General features: G+C 37.0%; 1 pseudogene across 1 annotated transcript; it reads left to right on the top strand.

Annotated features, from left to right (window-relative positions):
• Positions 1–7,744: 7,744 nt before the first annotated feature.
• Positions 7,745–18,360, top strand: LOC143556671 (cytochrome P450 CYP72A219-like; annotated as a pseudogene). The gene is made up of 5 exons (XR_013139414.1): positions 7,745–8,030; positions 16,467–16,686; positions 16,775–17,016; positions 17,409–17,787; positions 17,911–18,360. The product of XR_013139414.1 is annotated as a cytochrome P450 CYP72A219-like (transcript).
• Positions 18,361–19,125: the final 765 nt, after the last annotated feature.

Below are 19,125 nucleotides of genomic sequence, written 5' to 3' on the forward strand. Positions count from 1 at the left end.
TTTACACTTGGTGGTGGAGCAAATGGATTTGTAGTAGATGAATTTCCAGATCCAACAAAAACACCAGGTGATCCAGAATGACCAGCAGTGTAAAAACATGCTCTTGGATCATTATAGATGGTTGTTTCATTTTCACTTGCATTCTGTGTAAGAAATGCAGTGATTGGAGAAATAGTTGAACTTATATGCATACTACCACCATAGAAAGCAGGATCTTGACTTTCCTTGGAAGACTTCTGACATCTTCAATCTTTTGCAAGAATTCTGTTGCAGTCAAGTCTTCATTCAAGAAATAGTTATTCTCTTTCAGAACCATTAAAACGTAGAATAAGAAATTGGTAGTGCACTCTTGATAGTGTTAATCTTATCAACCTCAGAAGTTTCCAATTTCATTTTATCCATCTCAGCAATTAAATGGTTAAACCTAGTAGTCATCTCCTCAACTGTTTCTCCTTTCAATAAGTTAAAGTTTCAAAATTTAAACTTAAGCATTACCTTCTTACTCTCAGCTGTATTCCCCATACTCCTCATACGAATATTTTGAAATAAGGAAGCACAGATCTTTATACTTCCCACTTGGTAAAAGATGTTTTCGGGTAAAGCCATAGTAAGAGTAGAATAAGCCTTTTTCTCAATCTCTAATGCTTTCTTCTCTTCTTGTGAATATTGAGAAATAGCTTTAGGAGTGTAACCAATAGTGTCATCTCCAATCATTGGAACGACATATACCTCATCTAAGCAATATGAGCAGTCAGGGTGAACGGAACCCAAATGAGCAAGGAAACAGGGTTCCCATTTAGCAAAATCGCTAAATTTCATCAACCTTTGACATTTCGAATGTGAGCCTATCTCAGTATCAAGTTGCAACATTTGTTGCATTAACATATTATGTGAAGCTAGTGCATACATACCAGCCATGTTTGTCAAATGATAAATCTCAAACTCTAAGGGTTAAAATTGAAAATAAGATTAACGAACTGTGAACAGTAATTGACGAATCACAACTTAACGAAGTTAAGATTGATAAAGTAACGAATCAGAAATGGTTTTAACGAAACTGAAAGAAGTTAACGAATTTGATCTGGTCAACAAAATTGATTTGACGAAATAAGTCAACGAATCAGATGGTTTACTAACGAATTAGACAAACGAATCACTAAGAATAAGCTTAGCGAATCAGACAGTTATCTTTAACGAATCACTAAGAGAAGGCATAGCGAATTAGATGACAAATCAGTTACAGTTGATAACGAATCAACTTATAGCAAATCAGGTTGTTACAACGGTTTGTAACAAACCTCTGATAACAAATGCCACGTGGCAAAAGTTGTTACAAAACAGTTTCCGACGTAGTACACGTGTCACACGAACTAGTGAACACGAATTAGAATACTCAGCAAATTGGTTCACGAATCTGATGATAATATTAACGAATTAGCAACTGTTATCAACGAATTAGCCAAACAAATTAGCAAAACTGTTAACGAATCAAGCTGAAAGATTAACCAATTTAAGTGAATCTCCAAATCTTCAAACCTTCAAACTCAAATTTCCAGATTTCTGAAAAACTTATGAACACATATTCAGAAATTAAATCTGTATTACACAATCAATACTTAACCCAATCACTCAAGCAAACTACTGACACACTCGTAACCACATCGCGAATCCAATACAAATCATTTCATAATCAATAACTAGTTATCTCGCATCCGATCTAACCAAACACAATCCCCTGTTCTTGGCCAAAATCAGATCTCAACACAATTCAACTCAAACTCAAATCAAATTCCAATTCCGATTATCCAAACCTTTCCAATACCTTACACACCTCAAATCCAATTCAATCAGTCCATATTCAATCCAATTCACACACAATTCGATTCAAAACCGAAACCGTAACAAACTTATACCAAAAATAACAATTAATCCCCTATTAATAACGAATTAACTATCAAATCAAGAGAAAAAGAGCACCGAAAGCTCTGATACCACTTGTTTGAACTCGTTAATCTCTAACACAGATCTGATCTATGTATAATTAACCTAATACGGATCTAGTTCATAATTACTCTTGATTGTATGTTATACGTTATATGTATGTATATATTAATTGTATGTATGTAATAATATTAGTATGAAGCTTGAGAGTGAATCTGGGCAGAGGTTCGATAATTAAACTCAAAACTTAACATTAACAGTGGGCTAAAGCCACTATATATAGAAGATGGATCTAGTTCGTTAACATTCCATAACGAACTAGAATCCACTTCGTTACATACATTAAAAGATAAATAATTTAACGAATCACCCCCTGATTCGTTAAACATCCTTAACGAATCAAGAGGGATAATAACTTAGATCTAGTTCGCTAAACATCCTTAGCGAACTAGACTATACCTTAACGAACTACAAAGATAACTTAATATTTTATTACATATATAAAACGACAAATACATTAACGATCGATACAAAGACTCGAGACGAAAAGCCGTGTACTAACAATTATTAAGTGACAATATTATATTAATTAGTTTAAGCATCAAATACAAAAGTTCAAAGATAAAGATATACAAGAAAAAACAAGAACAATTAACATGCCGATTTATTAATATAACCTAAGTTCTAGTGTCTTCTTCAATTCTCATCCTCTAATAAATTGTACCTGTAGCATATATATAAAATAAAATCAACTAAACGAATAGTTGGTGGGTTGACACAGATTTGATACAAATACGTAAAAACCATACAATTCCATGAAACTTGTGAAATAATAGTGCAAGTAATGGTTCTTTACACTTGAATCAAGGTCCTGAGTGTAAACAATAAATAGAGGTCCTTCCCTATTAGTATCAACCAACGTACTCGAATCGGGGTCCCTTTCCTACTCGAAACACGGTCCGGGGTGTAAAGGATGGGGGCGTATGATCATACTTATCGAGGAAATCCATGCACGTAATTTTGAGCAAGTAACAAGTAAGCACACAAGTCCATGATATGAGTTGTAGTTTTATAAATGAATAAGTAAACAAATGATTTGATAGGATATATATGTTACCCCGAAAATGTGTAAAAGCGTTAAAAGGGTGGGTGATAAACTCACCTTGAAATTGAAGCTAAACTTGAAATAACAACCGAAAGTGCGTTAAAGAAATTAAAACAATCGAACCTCAGGAACTATAAGTAAAAAATACAATAACTAAAGATTACTAACGGGATTGTAAATGTTGAATAATATAGTTTTCGGAATCATGAATTATTTTATAATCTTAAGGGCATTTTATTATAATAATATTTTTAAACTTTGCGAACTTTTAACGATTTTATTATGGTTTTAGTGTTATTTAATTATTAGTTTATACTAAAATGAGGATTATAACATTTATTGAACAAAGATTTTAATGGTGCAATTTTATCTAGAAAACAATTAAGTTATTATGAAGATTAATGAAATAAAATAACCATATAATATTAATCGAGTTTACACGAAATCAACAGAAACTAAAAGTTGATTTTTGAGTGAAAAATGATAAAAAATAATTTATAACAAATTTTAATTTACTTTAAAATAATATTATTTAGTTTATAATGACTTTTAATAGTTTATTTGATTAATATAAAGAAATAAAAAAAGCTTTTAAGAAAATAAATAAATAAAAACGGTCTGAAACAAGTTTGAGCGAGTGGTTCATATCCGGTCGGACTCGAACTCAAATTTAGGTTGGGTTGTTTTCCGATATGGTAAAAATTGAGAGAGCTTGATTGTGCTATGTATGAATCAATTCATTACAATATACGATATAGGATCTAGTTCTTGATATGTAATAGGTGATAGATATGTTAGATTGAACGAAGTGTGTGTGTGAGAGGTGATTTTGGCACCCACAGAAAATAATTATCAACACTTGTTAACTTATGCATTAGGAACAACTTGTATATAGAAGACGAAGTCCATTAGTTACACACTCTGTAACGAACGAGAGTCATTCGTCTTCATTCCTAATGTAAATAAACAGTATAGCGAATGACTCATTCGTTATACCTCATTCGTCAACATTCCATGACGAATGGTAACATATAAATAACGATTAGGTCCATTCGTTAAACATCATTAACGAATGGACATTTAATATAACGTATGAGTTCATTCGTTAAACATCCTTAACATATGAACACATATTACATAACGAATAGATAAGTGAAAAGACCAAAATGCCCATTATATTAATATAAATAAACTACAATTAAATACAAAGACCGAGACGACAAAACGGTGTACTAACAAACTCCCCCTCGTCTTATGCTCTTTGTCTTTAATTTAGCTGGACCACTTCGTCTTCCAATCTGAACAACTATGAACTCCAAACGCGTGACAAATACGAACACCATGCTGGAATTGCATTTCACGATCATAATCTTTAACGTAAGCAAAAAGAATCTTATTCTTGAACAACATGCCAGTATCCGTCTCTGATAAATTAATGAGTCACATCAGATCGATGACTCGTATAAACTCAGTCCTCAACCATGTGCCGAGAACGATAACCACTTCGCCGGTACGTATTGGGATCAAATTCGACAAAGGAAAGATTGGAATCTTCTTAACCTCCTCAAGAAATGGCTAAGTATGGAATAGAGCAAACTTGGCCCTTTGAGCAAGTCTAGAACTTATTCAAGCAAGGTATTTTACTTTCGAGCAAAGTTATCTTCTATCATTCTTCAAGTGTTAGTTCGAGCAAACTGCACTTCATCAAGCAAGGTTGTTCTTCATGTCGAGCAAGGTTTGCTTTTGGACAAACCCTTGACTTAAGCAAGCTGAAAACCACGGAGTTTGTTGAAACAAGCAAGGTTGTATAATAAACAGTTGTCCAAGCACACTTGAAGGAAGTTATTGAAGAAATTATTTGAAGGACTTCCAACGAGCAAGGTTCAACGTCGAGCTAGCTACACCGGCACACTTAGCTTGTTCTAATAAGTTAAGTAACAAAAGGTTGAAAAGATCTATGAAGAACAAGTTTGCTCGTAGGATAGTATCTAGCAAAGTTTGGTATTATCATGAAGATTGAAATCTGCTTGAAGAATATTTTCTTAGGAAAATATTTTAAGTAAATCTTACTTGGAGAACTGTTCCAAGCATACTTATGGTTTACAAGGTCTGCTCGACAATGATAAAAGCCTACAAGCTTACTCGAAAACTTGTTTACACTTTTATTATTTTTAAATATGTTATGTATCAGTCATTAGAGTTTTTAGAAAGTGTACCTATTTTTTATCCGTTTTCTTTCCTATTATTTTTTAATTACTAAATATGGTTCAAGTCTTTATCCAACATTGATTCCTTCTCTTGTGTTCGATTACCTGTTTGTATTTATTACTGAATCTATTGTGAGAATTTAACATTATGAATCAAGCACTACCTTAAATCGTTCTCACTGGATAAGTTATTTTTTTAAGCCCTACATTTGTCCCTAGGTGATAATAGGAATGAGATCGGGACCGTATCTGTACCTGTAACTGAAAGTACTCGTACCTAAAATCAGTAAATCTTGGTATCCATACCATACCCGAATTTTATTGTACGAGTATGGATACATGTACTTTGGATACGGTACTCGCTTTGGTACCTCTTTGTTCATTTTTTTTAGAAATCTATTCACTAAGCTAGGTATATGTAACAGTACGGTACCGACAATCAATTATCTATATTACCAAAACGTAATACCACAACCAAAACCGTAATACCACAAACTTAACATAACACCAAAACTAAACATGAAAGAACTTAACCATAATATAAAATCCATTTAAAATCAAGTAATGAATACCAAAACAAACAAAGTATAAAAAAAAACTTATCAAAATGTTTAAAACAAAATTAACTTATGCAAAAAAAGACAATATTCATTTAATCTTTGCTAGTCATCTTTCCAATTTCTTTGTTTATTGCTTACTCAATTTATATTAAAAAATAAGAGAGAAAATTAATACATGTTATTTAATGATATATACATAATTACACATACATATAATAAAAATATACGAATACACAATATATGAATATACATATAGATCGGGAAGGAACTTATTCAACTAATATATATTAGGTTTTGAAAATACCGCTTGAAAGTTAAGTAATGAGTGTTGGAAACCAATAAAAGCCCTACATATTCTAAACGACTACCAATACATGTAATACTCGTATCTGTATCCGTACATGTACCCTAAAGTACTCGTACCTATAATTAGTAAATTTGGATACTCATACCCGTACACAATAAACACGTACGGGTACATGTACAGGTATCGGTACCGGTACAAGTATTGAACACGTACAGGTACATGTACAGGTACCGGTACGAGTATTGAACATATACGGGTACAGGTATTCAGAAAAACAATCTCATCCCTAGGTGATAATTGGAAAACCGACCCGAAAATTTTTATTTTTAGTCGTTAAAATTAAAGCAGAAAAACACAATGAACCCACTTAAAATAATTCTTGAATCTGCCACTGTACATCTATACAACAAATTTTGACATCCAACTTTTTATGTATTAACTTGACCACACAACTTTTTATGTACTAAAATAGTTAGCAACATCATTTCCTTGACTTTCTAACTTTTAGCACAAGATTTTTAGTTTTCTATTTTCATCATAAAACCCTTACACTTACTTTTGTCCTTTCAATTTTTGTTAAAAAAAAAATTGTCTTACAATTTTAGTCACAAACTTTTGGACTCTTACAATTTGAAATCTTTCACTTTTAACCTCATCATTTTCACTATAAATTTGAGTCAAAAAAATATTTTTTTACCGATACCGAAATATCAATTTGAGTCAAAAAAATATTTTTTAACGATACCGAAATGATACCAAAGAAGGTTCCCTCCAAGTCTCCGTCATAATATACGGATTTAAACAACTTGTTTATATTTAGAAGTGCATTATCATCACCAAATATGCAATAATATATTTATATATTATGTCCTATGTGTTACATATAATATATGATGATATAGAAAAGTATTAGTGATGTATAAGTTATCTAATATATTTGAAAGATAATTATAATAAAAAGTAGTTATGGCTCTCGTGGAACTAACATGTATGATTTGTGTGGGTATTGTGCCATGCTTTTATATATTTAACTTTTAGCTTTAAGAGTTAAAATACAACTCTTGTCCTTGGAGATTGGAATTACCATTGTTTGCATATATTATGTTTGTATTTGCTATACGATCCAAAATTTATACGGTTTTGCATAACTTACATAAAACATGTTTATAGTTTAAAAAATGGCGTGTTTGGTTTAATTTAATTGGTTTCCCGTTAGTTTCAGATCGATTCCATGTGCACGTTTAACTAAACATGTCATGTTCATGCCGGGTTTATCATGATTAGATTCGTGTGTTTATGAGAAAGATATGATTTATATCATATTAACTTAACTAGATCGAATAACTGAATAAGTTATGTCAAAATTATTTTAAACAGAAGAAAAATGAGTATGATTTATGTGTTTAATCGAATTAAATTTAAATATTACAATATATATTGTTCTACTTTAGTAATCGTAGAGTATTTATATTTTAAAAAACAAAAAATTGATAAGTTCCACCAAGTTAAACCATAAATATAATAGCCCAAACATGAGGGACCTTGGTGAAACTTATCCACCAATAATTATTGAACATCACCTAATTCATTTGGTCAACTTTTAATTACATATTGAAATCAAGAAATGGAAGTGATGATGAGGGCGGTGTGCTTTGGTGTAGTGGTGGTGGTGGCAATAAAAATAATAATATACGGGTGGAGATTCTTGAAGTGGGTTTGGTTGCGGCCGAAGGCGATAAAGAAGAGTCTCAGAGGGCAAGGGCTGAACGGAACTCCTTACTGGTTTTTGTTCGGAGACTTGAAAGAGATGGTGCACATGAACACTGAGGCCAAACTTAAACCCATCAAACTAACTGAAAGCATTGTTCCACGTGTCATACCTTTTTACTACAAATCTACACACACTCACGGTACCTACCTAAGTCTTCTCAAATTGACACTGACTAATAATTTTCAAAGTTTAGTGGAAATAATATATCGTCTGAGTGTTTTGTGAATGACTGACTGATACTGTGAAATCAAACGGGGATGGTGTAGCAGCTAGCTATAGTTTGACCATCCACTAAAGCTTAAAGTCATACGCGTTAAAGCATGCTTTTGTCGAGCTTGATCGACTGCTTGAGATAAAACTTAAACTGTTTCTAATTAAGATTCATGCTATGGCTACTAGCTACACCACCCCCATTTAATTTCACATCGTCAAACGACCGTACATAAAACATTGAGACGGCCGTTTTGTCAAAAATAAAAAAAAGTCAAAAATTGAGAATTATTAGTCAGAATGGTCGTTTAAACGGTGTGGGGTTAGATATTAGACATCGTGTGTTCCCTTTAACTCAACCCTATGCTAAATACACACAAAATTAAAGTTTTCAACCCATCGTTCATATCATAAACTTTTTTCGCATTCCTCTTATCTACTCTACTGGTAAAGATGAAACGTGACAACCTTTCAATCCCCCTTTAACTGAAAATTTGATTGCATATTCGAAATTTCTATAACAAAAAATTGTTGTATCAAAATATGATTTGCAAATCACACCTTAAATGTTGTTGAGTGGTTTTATATTGTTGCTACAACAAAGATAAGACCAATGATAGTGAATGGACTGGTTAGGCTAACAAGCTTCAAGGGTTCAAGTTAACCTAACACAGGTCGTGGTGTCCCTTTACGTTTGCAAAACGTAGAAGGAGGTTCACTAGTTTGTTGTTGGTTGCTATAGTTCACCGATGATCAAGAACCGTGGTGTTTGGAATCGTTTTTGGAATGATGTTCTTGGTGAAGCTATGAAGACATTAAAGTAAGAAAGAAATAAGCTAAGAGCATATTTCTCAAAGAAGAAGAGAAGATAAGGGAGATGGTGTTATCTGCCCCAATCTTGGTGTGTTCTTGTTTATGGCTAAGTTCTCATTATATAGAAGGAGAGACTAAGCCTTTTGTCCAGTGTACAAACTAATTGACCTCCAGTTCGCTTAGAGGGTTGACCTTTGTGGGCGGGAAGCTTTGGACTATTGGTCCATGATAAAAATAATAATACTTTATCTGAGCATGTCCCTTGCTCAGAGGGAACAGTGATTTGATCAGTGAGTTGACATCGTACTGTAGCACGTGGGTACTGTTCACGTACTTGTTTACATAAATTTGGGCGGAAAACGAAGCCTTTAACCTTTTAACCTTTTTAGAGTTAATGTGTTCCAGCCTTTTTATTATTTCCTTGGGCTACCCCCGTCATCAGCCCTCCAAGTCAGAGGTGTTTGAGAGGTAAGCTCAAGGGCTTCTGACTTTTACACACATTTTGTTTATTGCTTAAAGGCTTCAAGGCTTGTAAGCTTCGAGGGTTTGTTCAGTTTTGGTTGTTTTTATTGCCCATAGAACATTTTAATGGGAATCCCTGTGATTTCCTTTGTTTTAGCCTGAATGGCATATCATGGATGATATTGGCCTTTTAAGGCTTTGTTTATGACTCACAATTTTCTAAGTATTGTGTTTTGGTTGCTTGTCTTGTTAGTTTGATGTAATTTTAGCTAACTTTCCTTAAGAAGTTTTAGTGTTGCAGTCACTTTTGATTCAAGGCTTCATTAGGTATAAAGCACATGTTGACTATCCTTTGTATCACTACTTAGTGTATGTTTTTGTTTCGTAAAATTTTTCTAAGTTTAAGGAAAGAATTGGTGTAGGCTGTTCAGACCTGTCTATGAGACAAGTTTTAGTTGAAAAAATTTTCTAAGTCTCATGGAGTTGTATTGATATAGGAACTCACCCCTTATATAGGTCCATTTAACCCTTGAACCTATTGAGCGATGTGGCCTGGGAGCTCATCCCCTTACATGGCCCTTGCCATGGAGTTTCTTGCTAGGTTCTCAACCTGATTATAGGATAGTAAAGACAAGTTATGACAAAAAGTTTATCATTCATTCAAGAGGTTGTTGTTCACAAAAAGGAGAATTATACATCTCTTGAAATACATTCTTAGGTTTTGACTAGGCATAGAACCTTTTAAGGGTTTTGCCGTTCCAGTGTCTTGGAAGCTTTTTTCCTTCTAAGTCGGTCAGATTGTAGGATCCACCCTTGTGAGCTTCGAGGATTGTGTATGGTCCTTCCCACTTTGGGCCGAGCTTTCCTTGATTCTCTTTCTTGCTGGCCTCATTGTTTCGGAGTACAAGGTCTCCAGGCTTGAAGCGTTCATGCTTTACTCTTGCATTGTAATAAGCTTCCATTTTTTGTTTGTACTTAGCCTCTTGTATCGCGGCTTGATCACGAATTTCTTCGAGGAGTTGCAAATTCAACATGGTCCCATTGTTGTTTGATTCGAGGTCCATGTTGAGTGTTCTTTGAGTCACAACTCCGACTTCGGCCGGGATTACAGCTTCCGATCCGAACACTAGGCTGTAAGGCGTTCGTTTGTGACTTGTTTTTTTGGTTGTTCTTATTGCCCAGAGAACGTTTGGGAGTTCTTTAAGCCAATTGTTGTCATGCCTTCCCAGCCTTGATTTGATTCCCTCAACGATTGTTCTGTTTGTTCTTTCAACTTGGCCGTTGGATTGTGGGTATGCGACTGAGCTGAACACTTGAGTGATTCTGAATTCTTTGCACCATGTGCTAAAAGGCTTCTCAGCAAATTGTTTCCCATTATCCGTTACCAACACTCCTGGCAGCCCATAACGGCAAATGATGGTTTCCCATACGAAGTCGATGACTTGTTTGGCCGTTATTTTTGCAAGTGGTTTGACTTCAGGCCACTTGATAAAGTAGTCAAAAATTTTACCCCACATTTAGCCAGTGGGAATGGACCAACAATATCCATCCCCCACTTGTGAAAGGGCCAAGCCGAGGAGATGGGGACTAGATCGTGTTTAGGGCTTTTGGGAACCGTGCGTGAATTTGACAAGCTTCACATTTCTTGAGTTGTTCCGTTGCATCTCGGTGCATGGTGGGCCAGAAGTATCCGAGGTTCATCAATTTTGCGACCACCGTTCTTGGCCCAAAATGAGCTCCACATATCCCCTCGTGAACCTCTTTGATCAGATATTGACTTTGTTCGGGGCCTACACATCTTAGTAGTGGTGCAAGGTAAGCCTTTTTATAAAGCGTTTCTCCTTGCAACACATACTGTCTTGATTTGATTCGAACCCTTTCAGCCTCAGTCTGGTCCAAAGGTAACTCACCATTCTTGAGGAACCTTTCTATGGGAGTCATCCAATTGGGACCTTCTTCAGTGATTACATCTTGAACCTCCAATTCTTGAATTGAAGGAGTTTTCAGCACTTCCACCAGTACTTTCTTGGTGAGGTGTGCAAAAGTGAGGGATGCTAGCTTGCTTAGGGCATCAGCTCTCTTGTTTTCTGATCTTGGGACTTGCTTGATAGTTCATTCTTGAAATGTGGTCATTAACCCTTTTGTCTTTTCACGGTACTTCTTCATGTTGGGCTCTTTTGCATTATAGCTATCATTGACTTGACTTGAAACAAGCAACGAGTCTGTGAAGACTTGTAGCTTTTGGATCTTCATCTCTTTGGCAATCTTCAGACCAGCGATCAATGCTTCGTATTCAGCTTCGTTGTTGGTGGTCTGAAATTCAAGTCGAAGAGCATATGTAAATTCTAACCCTTCAGGGTTGATTAAAACGAGCCCAGCTCTTGACCCTTCGATGCTGGAAGCCCCATCGGTAAAAAGCTTCCAGGCTTCAGGGTCCAAAGGTTCAGGGGCAGTTGTGTGTATTTTAGGAATGACTTGCTTTGGGATTTCCACAATGAAGTCCGCTAATACTTGGGCTTTTATAGCTTTTCTTGGGACATAGGTGATGTTATGTTCACCTAGTTCCACAGCCCATTTGGCTAATCGGCCTAAATTTTCAGGTTTTTCAAGCACACTTTTGATAGGTTGGTCGGTGACTACTTGTATAGGGTGTGCTTGAAAGTACCTTCGAAGCCTTCTGGCCGTTTGAATTAAGGCCAGAGCAAGTTTTTCCAAAAGAGGATATTTGATCTTTGCCAGTTTTAGCGTTTTACTAAAGAAATAAACGGGTACCTGAACTTTGTCTCGTTCGATGGTTAGAACCGCGCTTAATGCTTCTTCAGCGACTGAGATATAGACAGAGATCAGTTCTCCTGTTTCAGGGGCTGCAATAGCTGGAAGTGAAGCCAAATGTTGTTTCATTTGGTTGAAGGCTTCCTCTGCTTCCTCCGTCCACCTGAAATCTTTCTTGTTGGTGCAACCCTTTAGCGTTTTAAAAAAGGGTAGGGACTTCTCAGCAAGCTTGGAGGTAAAACGTTTCAGGGCTGCAAGCCTTCCATTCAGACTTTCCACTTCTTTTTTGCTTTGTGGAGATTTGGATTCGAGAACAGCCCTGACTTTGTTGGGATTAGCTTTTATGCTTTGTTTTCCCACAATGTGTCCCAAAAACTTGCCTTCTTCGAATCCGAATGAGCACTTTCCCGAGTTGAGCTTCATGTTGATCTTTCTCAAGCTTTGGAAGGTTTCTTGTATGTCTTCAAGCATTTTATGCTTGGTTTTGCTCTTGATTACTAGATCATCGACATAAGCTTCCAAGTTTCTGCTGATTTGGCTAGCAAATGCTTTGTCAATCAAACGTTGGTAGGTTGCACTGGCGTTTCGTAGGCCAAGGGGCATCTTTTGGTAACAGAAGATACCCTTTCCGTGTGGAAAGCGGTTTTTCTTCATCTTCATCTTTCATGAGAATCTGATGGTAACCCTTGTAAGCGTCAAGGAAACACTTAAAAGGATGACCGGTTAAAGAGTCAACCTTGAGGTCCATCTCGGGTAAGGGATAGCAATCCTTTGGACATGCTTTGTTTAAGTCTTTGAAGTCGATGCACATCCTCCAAGACTTGTCGGGCTTTCGAACCATGACTGGATTATCCACCCAAGATTGATACTTGACCTCACGTAGGATCCCAGCTTGTACAAGCTTTTCAACTTCTTGGCATGCTGCCAAGCTTCTTTCAGGAGCCAGGCTCCGTTTCTTTTGGACACAGGCTTGACGTCAGGTGGTATTTTTAGCTCATGCTCTGCAATGCTTCAAGGGATGCCGGTCATGTCTTCCGGGCACCAAGCAAAGACATCGTTGTAACATACCAAAAGTTTCTCAAGGTGTGAGAGAGTTTCTTTAGAAAGGTTTGTGTTTACCCATACCTTTTGTTCAGGGTACTTTGGGTTTATGATCAAGCCTTGTTCTTCGTTTTCACTTTTTGAACTCTCCCCTTCAACCGTGTAAATCTCTTGGGAAGGTTGAAGGGTTGCGATTCCCCTGTCAGTTGGGAACTTCACAGCACCTTGACCAACTGAGAAAATCATGTTGAACGCACACTGTCCCGGCCTTCCTATGATCACATCATAGTTGGAAGGTATGTTGATAACCACAAAAGTGAGTGGTTTGGTTTTCTTCATCCTTCATTCACTAAAACAGACATCAAGGGTTAGTTGGCCTAGAGGCTTCAAGGGTACATCGGCGATACCTTTTATAGAAGACCGGAAGGATTGAAGCTCTGAACGTTCTTCTTTTCTTAGTTGATTGAAGAACCTTTCATACATGATCTCTGTGGCCGCCCCTGTGTCGATGTAGGCTTTGCTTGTTTTGAGTGTTCCCATGTTTGCTTCTACCACCAAAGGGTTTGAGAGTAAGTTACCTTGAGGTGGTGGGAAGCAGACACATTGAAGCTCCCAAGCCTCCAAGCGTTGTCGTTTGCATGAAACACCATCCTCTATATTCACCATATTTACCTCTTTGCTTTTTCTTTCAGCCATCTTGTCTTTGACCCCTTTCACCAAATGAGCCAACTCTCCAGACTTAACGGCTTCCTCGATTCTTCTCTTGAGTTGAAAGCAATCGTTGGTGTGGTGACCTTTTTCTTCATGAAAATCACAAAACTGGGTTGAGTTTTCGTTTTTCTTGCTCTTGGGCAATGGTCGAGGAGGTCGGAAGTTGTGTTTCACCTCTTCTGTGGCAAGGATCTCCTGAGGGGTTTTGGTTAAGGCTGTGAAGTTCACAGTCTTTTCTCTACTTGGAGGGTTCCGACCTTCAGGCCTTCGTTGATCTGAACTCTTTGGGTATTTATCGTAAGGGTTGTAGTTCCCTTTCTTTCGGTTGGGGCTGTTGCCTCGCCAACTAGGAGCTCTTTTTCTTTGTTCTTTGAAATCGACCGCCTCTTCGCCTCGGATATGAGCTTCAGCTCGCTCAAGAGCTTTTTCAAGGGTTTTAGGTAGGCACTTGTTAAAGTCCCTTGTGAGGTATATGGAGGTGATGGCGTTCATGAAGCCTGCAACCCTCAATTTTTCGTCAGCCCCCACATATTGTAACCCTTCTTTTTTGTACCTTTCGATAAAGTCTCAAAGGCTTTCATCATCCTTCTGCTTTATCTGGAAAATGACCTTGGCATCCTTGACATACCTCCTTTGTTGTGAAAAGTGGGCCAAGAATTCTTTGCTCAGATCATCGAAGCTTCGAACGCTTTGAACAGGAAGGTCATTGAACCATATCCTGGCTGATCCGACTAATGTTTGCATGAACATTAAGCAACATTCAGCGTGGGACCATTTTTCAATTCTGGCTGCCCCAGTGAAGACCTGGAGATGGTCCTCGGGATCCTCGATCCCATCATATGTTTTTATATGGGGTGGCATCTTGATCTTTGATTGGGAGTCATAATCGGCAATTTGCTGGGAGAAACAAGAAAGGTTGCCAGGCTTGTAAGGTTTCGCAAGGTCTTCATCTACCATTGTATTATGACTCGTCGTTCCCTGGTGAGTACCCAATGCTTGGTTGATGAGCTGGGTCCAAGGGAGGTGTGCCATCATTTGGGCTATCATCTGAGGCATGAGGTTGAAGCCTTGAAGGCTTTCAGGGGTTGCTGCTATTTGGTTTGTTCCCATGGGAGTGCTCATTGCGGCACTTCGAGCCAAGGGTAAGACCGACATGGCCTGCTCCCATGTAGTGGCTGTAGGGGGACACTTGAAGCTGGTGACTGCCATATTTGGTCGAGAGTGGTTTCGTGTCCAAGGGGTTATGAAGTGAACAAAGTCAAAGCCGTTGGGCTTGGTCTCCCATAGGTGTAGGGAGATGGGTTAAAGGGTTGACAGGTTACACTTGGACCAGCCTCTAAATGTGAAGCAGCAGGTTGTGAGCTGGTTAAAGGGGAAGGTGGACGTCCGAGTGACAGTGAGGGTTCATCGTCGTCGTACTCCAGCCTTAATTTTATCCCTTTTTCTCTTTCTTGGCTCACGTGGCGGTTAAGAAGATGTCTTAGTTGCAAGGAATGCCGTGACACACCTTCCATCGTCAAGTCGACACGTTCTGGGGTGTTCTTGACTCCTGCATGAGGAGAAGGAACCCCAGATCGTGAAGGAGTCGGAGTTCGAAAAGGTGAAAACTCGAGGAACAAAGGTTCCGTCGAGGTTCCTCCCGGAGTGGAGAAAATCGAGGTTGTTGTCGGAGTTTCTTGACCGGCGCTTGGTGTTGGTGTTCTTGACACTTGGTTAACTTCTTCGGGAGATTCACCTTCTGTCATGGTGATGGAGCTACACTACTGGTCTTTATGATAAAGTAAGCGGCGTAGCCCCACGGTGGGCGCCAACTTGTTGCTACAACAAAGATAAGACCAATGATAGTGAATGGACTGTTAGGCTAACAAGCTTCAAGGGTTCAAGTTAACCTAACACAGGTCGTGGTGTCCCTCTACGTTTGCAAAATGTAGAAGGAGGTTCACTAGTTTGTTGTTGGTTGCTATAGTTCACCGATGATCAAGAACCGTGGTGTTTGGAATCGGTTTTGGAATGATGTTCTTGGTGAAGCTATGAAGACATTAAAGTAAGAAAGAAATAAGCTAAGAGCATATTTCTCAAAGAAGAAGAGAAGATAAGGGAGATGGTGTTATCTGCCCCAATCTTGGTGTGTTCTTGTTTATGGCTAAGTTCTCATTATATAGAAGGAAAGACTGAGCCTTTTATCCAGTGTACAAACTAATTGACCTCCAGTTCGCTTAGAGGGTTGACCTTTGTGGGCGGGAAGCTTTGGACCGTTGGTCCATGATTAAAATAATAATACTTTATCTGAGCATGTCCCTTGCTCAGTGGGAACAGTGATTTGATCAGTGAGTTGACATCGTACTGTAGCACGTGGGTACTGTTCACGTACTTGTTTACATAAATTTGGGCGGGAAACGAAGCCTTTAACCTTTTAACCTTTTTAGCGTTAATGTGTTCCAGCCATTTTATTATTTCCTTGGGCTACCCCCGTCATCATATATGTATCTATATATGTTTGAATATATAATTACACAAGAACATATGCATATAAATTTTAATACTTGTTGCTATAACATTCATATAGGTAGCATATTCTTTACCTGGATGGGGCCACGACCTACGGTGCATATAACAGATCCTCTATTAATAAGACAGATATTGGCTAATTATAATCAATTTCAAAAGCCAAGAGGAGGGAATCCATTAACAAAGATGCTTGCAAAAGGACTGGCAGATGCCGATGCAGATCGATGGGCAAACATAGAAAGATCATCAACCCTGCATTCCATGTTGAGAAACTCAAGGTTCCATCTGCGTGTTGAATCTGTTTAAACTCATTGATCTCGAAATATCAAAACTGACCTTTTGTTTTTATAATGTTTCTTTTGGTAGCATATGCTACCAGCCTTTTACATTAGTTGCAGTGAGATGATCAACAAATGGGAGGGGATGACAAAAGGAAATTCTTGTGAGATTGATGTTTATCCTCATCTCCAAACAATGACCAGTGATGTTATTTCGCGAACAGCGTTTGGTAGCAGCTATGAGGAAGGAAAAAGGATATTTGAACTCCAAGTCGAACAAGCAAAGCTAGTTATAAAAGCTGCACAATCAATATATATTCCAGGATCCCGGTGAGTACTTTTTTCCCATTGTGCGTCTTTATCATGTCCCGCCATTTTCATTATTATGTTGCACCATTACTCGGTGTAAAAGTAACTAAAAGTTAAGTCTTGCAAAATGGTTGGGTTGAAATGGGTGAGTCATAACTGTGCTCGAGTCACAACGGCTTCTGATCTAAATAAGCTCCCCTTGAAATAGGTTGCTTTAGAGAAATACGCGTATAAAATAGGTTAACCAACTATATTTGCTTTTATGGTGGCAGTGGAAATGATGGCTTGTGCTGGCAACAGAGTGAACGTTATCATTAATGTGTAATTACAGTAGATCTTAATGAATTGATAAGCAGATTTTTTCACAAATCAACCCATTTTTTCACAAATCAACCCATTTCTTGATTTTATAGATTTTTGCCTACTAAAAGAATTAGAAGGATGAAGGAGATCGACCGAGAAGTGAAGAGTTCGATAAAGAAAATTATTAATAAACGATTAAAGGAAACCGAAGAGATTACTAAAGAAGATTTGTTGGGTTTATTGTTGGATTCGAATAACAAAGAAATCAAGCAACAAGGGAATAACAGTTTTGGACTTAGCATTGACGAAGTCGTTGAAGAGTGCAAACTCTTCTACTTTGCAGGACAAAAAACTACCACAAATTTTCTTGTTTGGATGATGATTTTGTTGGGCCAATACACGAATTAGCAAGATCGTGCTAGAGATGAAGTTCTAAAAGCATTTGGAGATAGAAAACCAGATATCGACGGATTAAGTCATTTAAAAACTGTAAGTCTCTCTTAACATTCCAAAATAAGAACGCTTGAGTACTTTTATTCAAATTAATGATTAAAGCCGCCAATTACCAACACATATGTAAACCTACTTTGATACCAAATTAAATCTTTGCAGATTAATATGATTTTACACGAGGTACTTAGGTTATACCCGCCCCTTACAGCCCTAGGACGGATGATTCACGAAGAAATTAAAATAGGAAACTTAACATTACCATCCGGGTAAATGCTTATGTTGCACATGATGCTTTTACATCACGACCCTGACATATGGGGTGATGATGCGAAGGAGTTTGATCCTGAAAGATTTGCTGAAGGGGTGTCGAAGGCAAGCAAGGGTCAAGCTACGTATTTCCCATTTGGTGGGGGACCGCGTATATGTGTTGGACAAAATTTTGCTACGTTAGAAACAAAACTCGCACTTGTTATGATTCTAAGACGCTTCTCCTTGGAGCTTTCACCGTCGTACTCGCACGCTCCGCATACCATTGTCACTGTGCAACCTCAGTTTGGTGCTCAATTGATTTTGAGTGAGCTTTAATTGTTATTGTGGCCAAAATCAGTTGCATATTATATACGTTTCTTGTTTAACTGTATGTTTATTTGTAGTTTAAATTTGCCAACTTATATAGTTTTATTACTGTGTCATATCGAATATTTATTTTATTAAAATTGATACTTTTCATTTAAAAATTTATTCCAAAACAGGTAGCACTATCAAATTGAAGTAGCCCAAATGACCACATTATATATTACTAGGTTATATACCCGTTTCTTAAACGGGTTGGACAATTTAAATTTTGTAAGTGATAACTTTTGATAAATAAAGTTGAGTAATACATAAAGTAAGTACGAAGTTAAATTATATAGCTATTATTCACAAACTTAAAAATAAATCATAAATCTCTAAATACTTCGTTCGATACAACATTAGATAATACACTAAAAATATGGTAGCAACTAAAGTAAAAATCGAAACAATACGAACCAACCATCAATAGAAGAAAACGTTCAATTAGTTGAAGAATGGACAATATAGGAGAATCAATAACGCTTTGATCGACAAAATATGGATAAAAAAAGATATTACGATTACAGGTGAAAAGAATGCGAGTCCGATTTAAATACAGATCCACGTGTTTTCGACAATAAACACGTTGAATAATGAAAATGTTCAGTTTATAAAAATGTTTTATAAATAAACTAACATTTTTTTTAAATATAAAATACGTTTTGTAAAAACAATTATAGATATCATTAAACAAAAATATACAAAAAGAATAATAAAATGTATGTATAATTAATAGGAGAGAGGTGAGAAGAAAGAATA

Source organism: Bidens hawaiensis, unplaced genomic scaffold (genome assembly GCF_021521415.1).
Source record: "Bidens hawaiensis isolate Kalapana, Puna unplaced genomic scaffold, B.hawaiensis_p1.1 tig00018668_1, whole genome shotgun sequence".
Lineage (NCBI taxonomy): Eukaryota > Viridiplantae > Streptophyta > Magnoliopsida > Asterales > Asteraceae > Bidens > Bidens hawaiensis.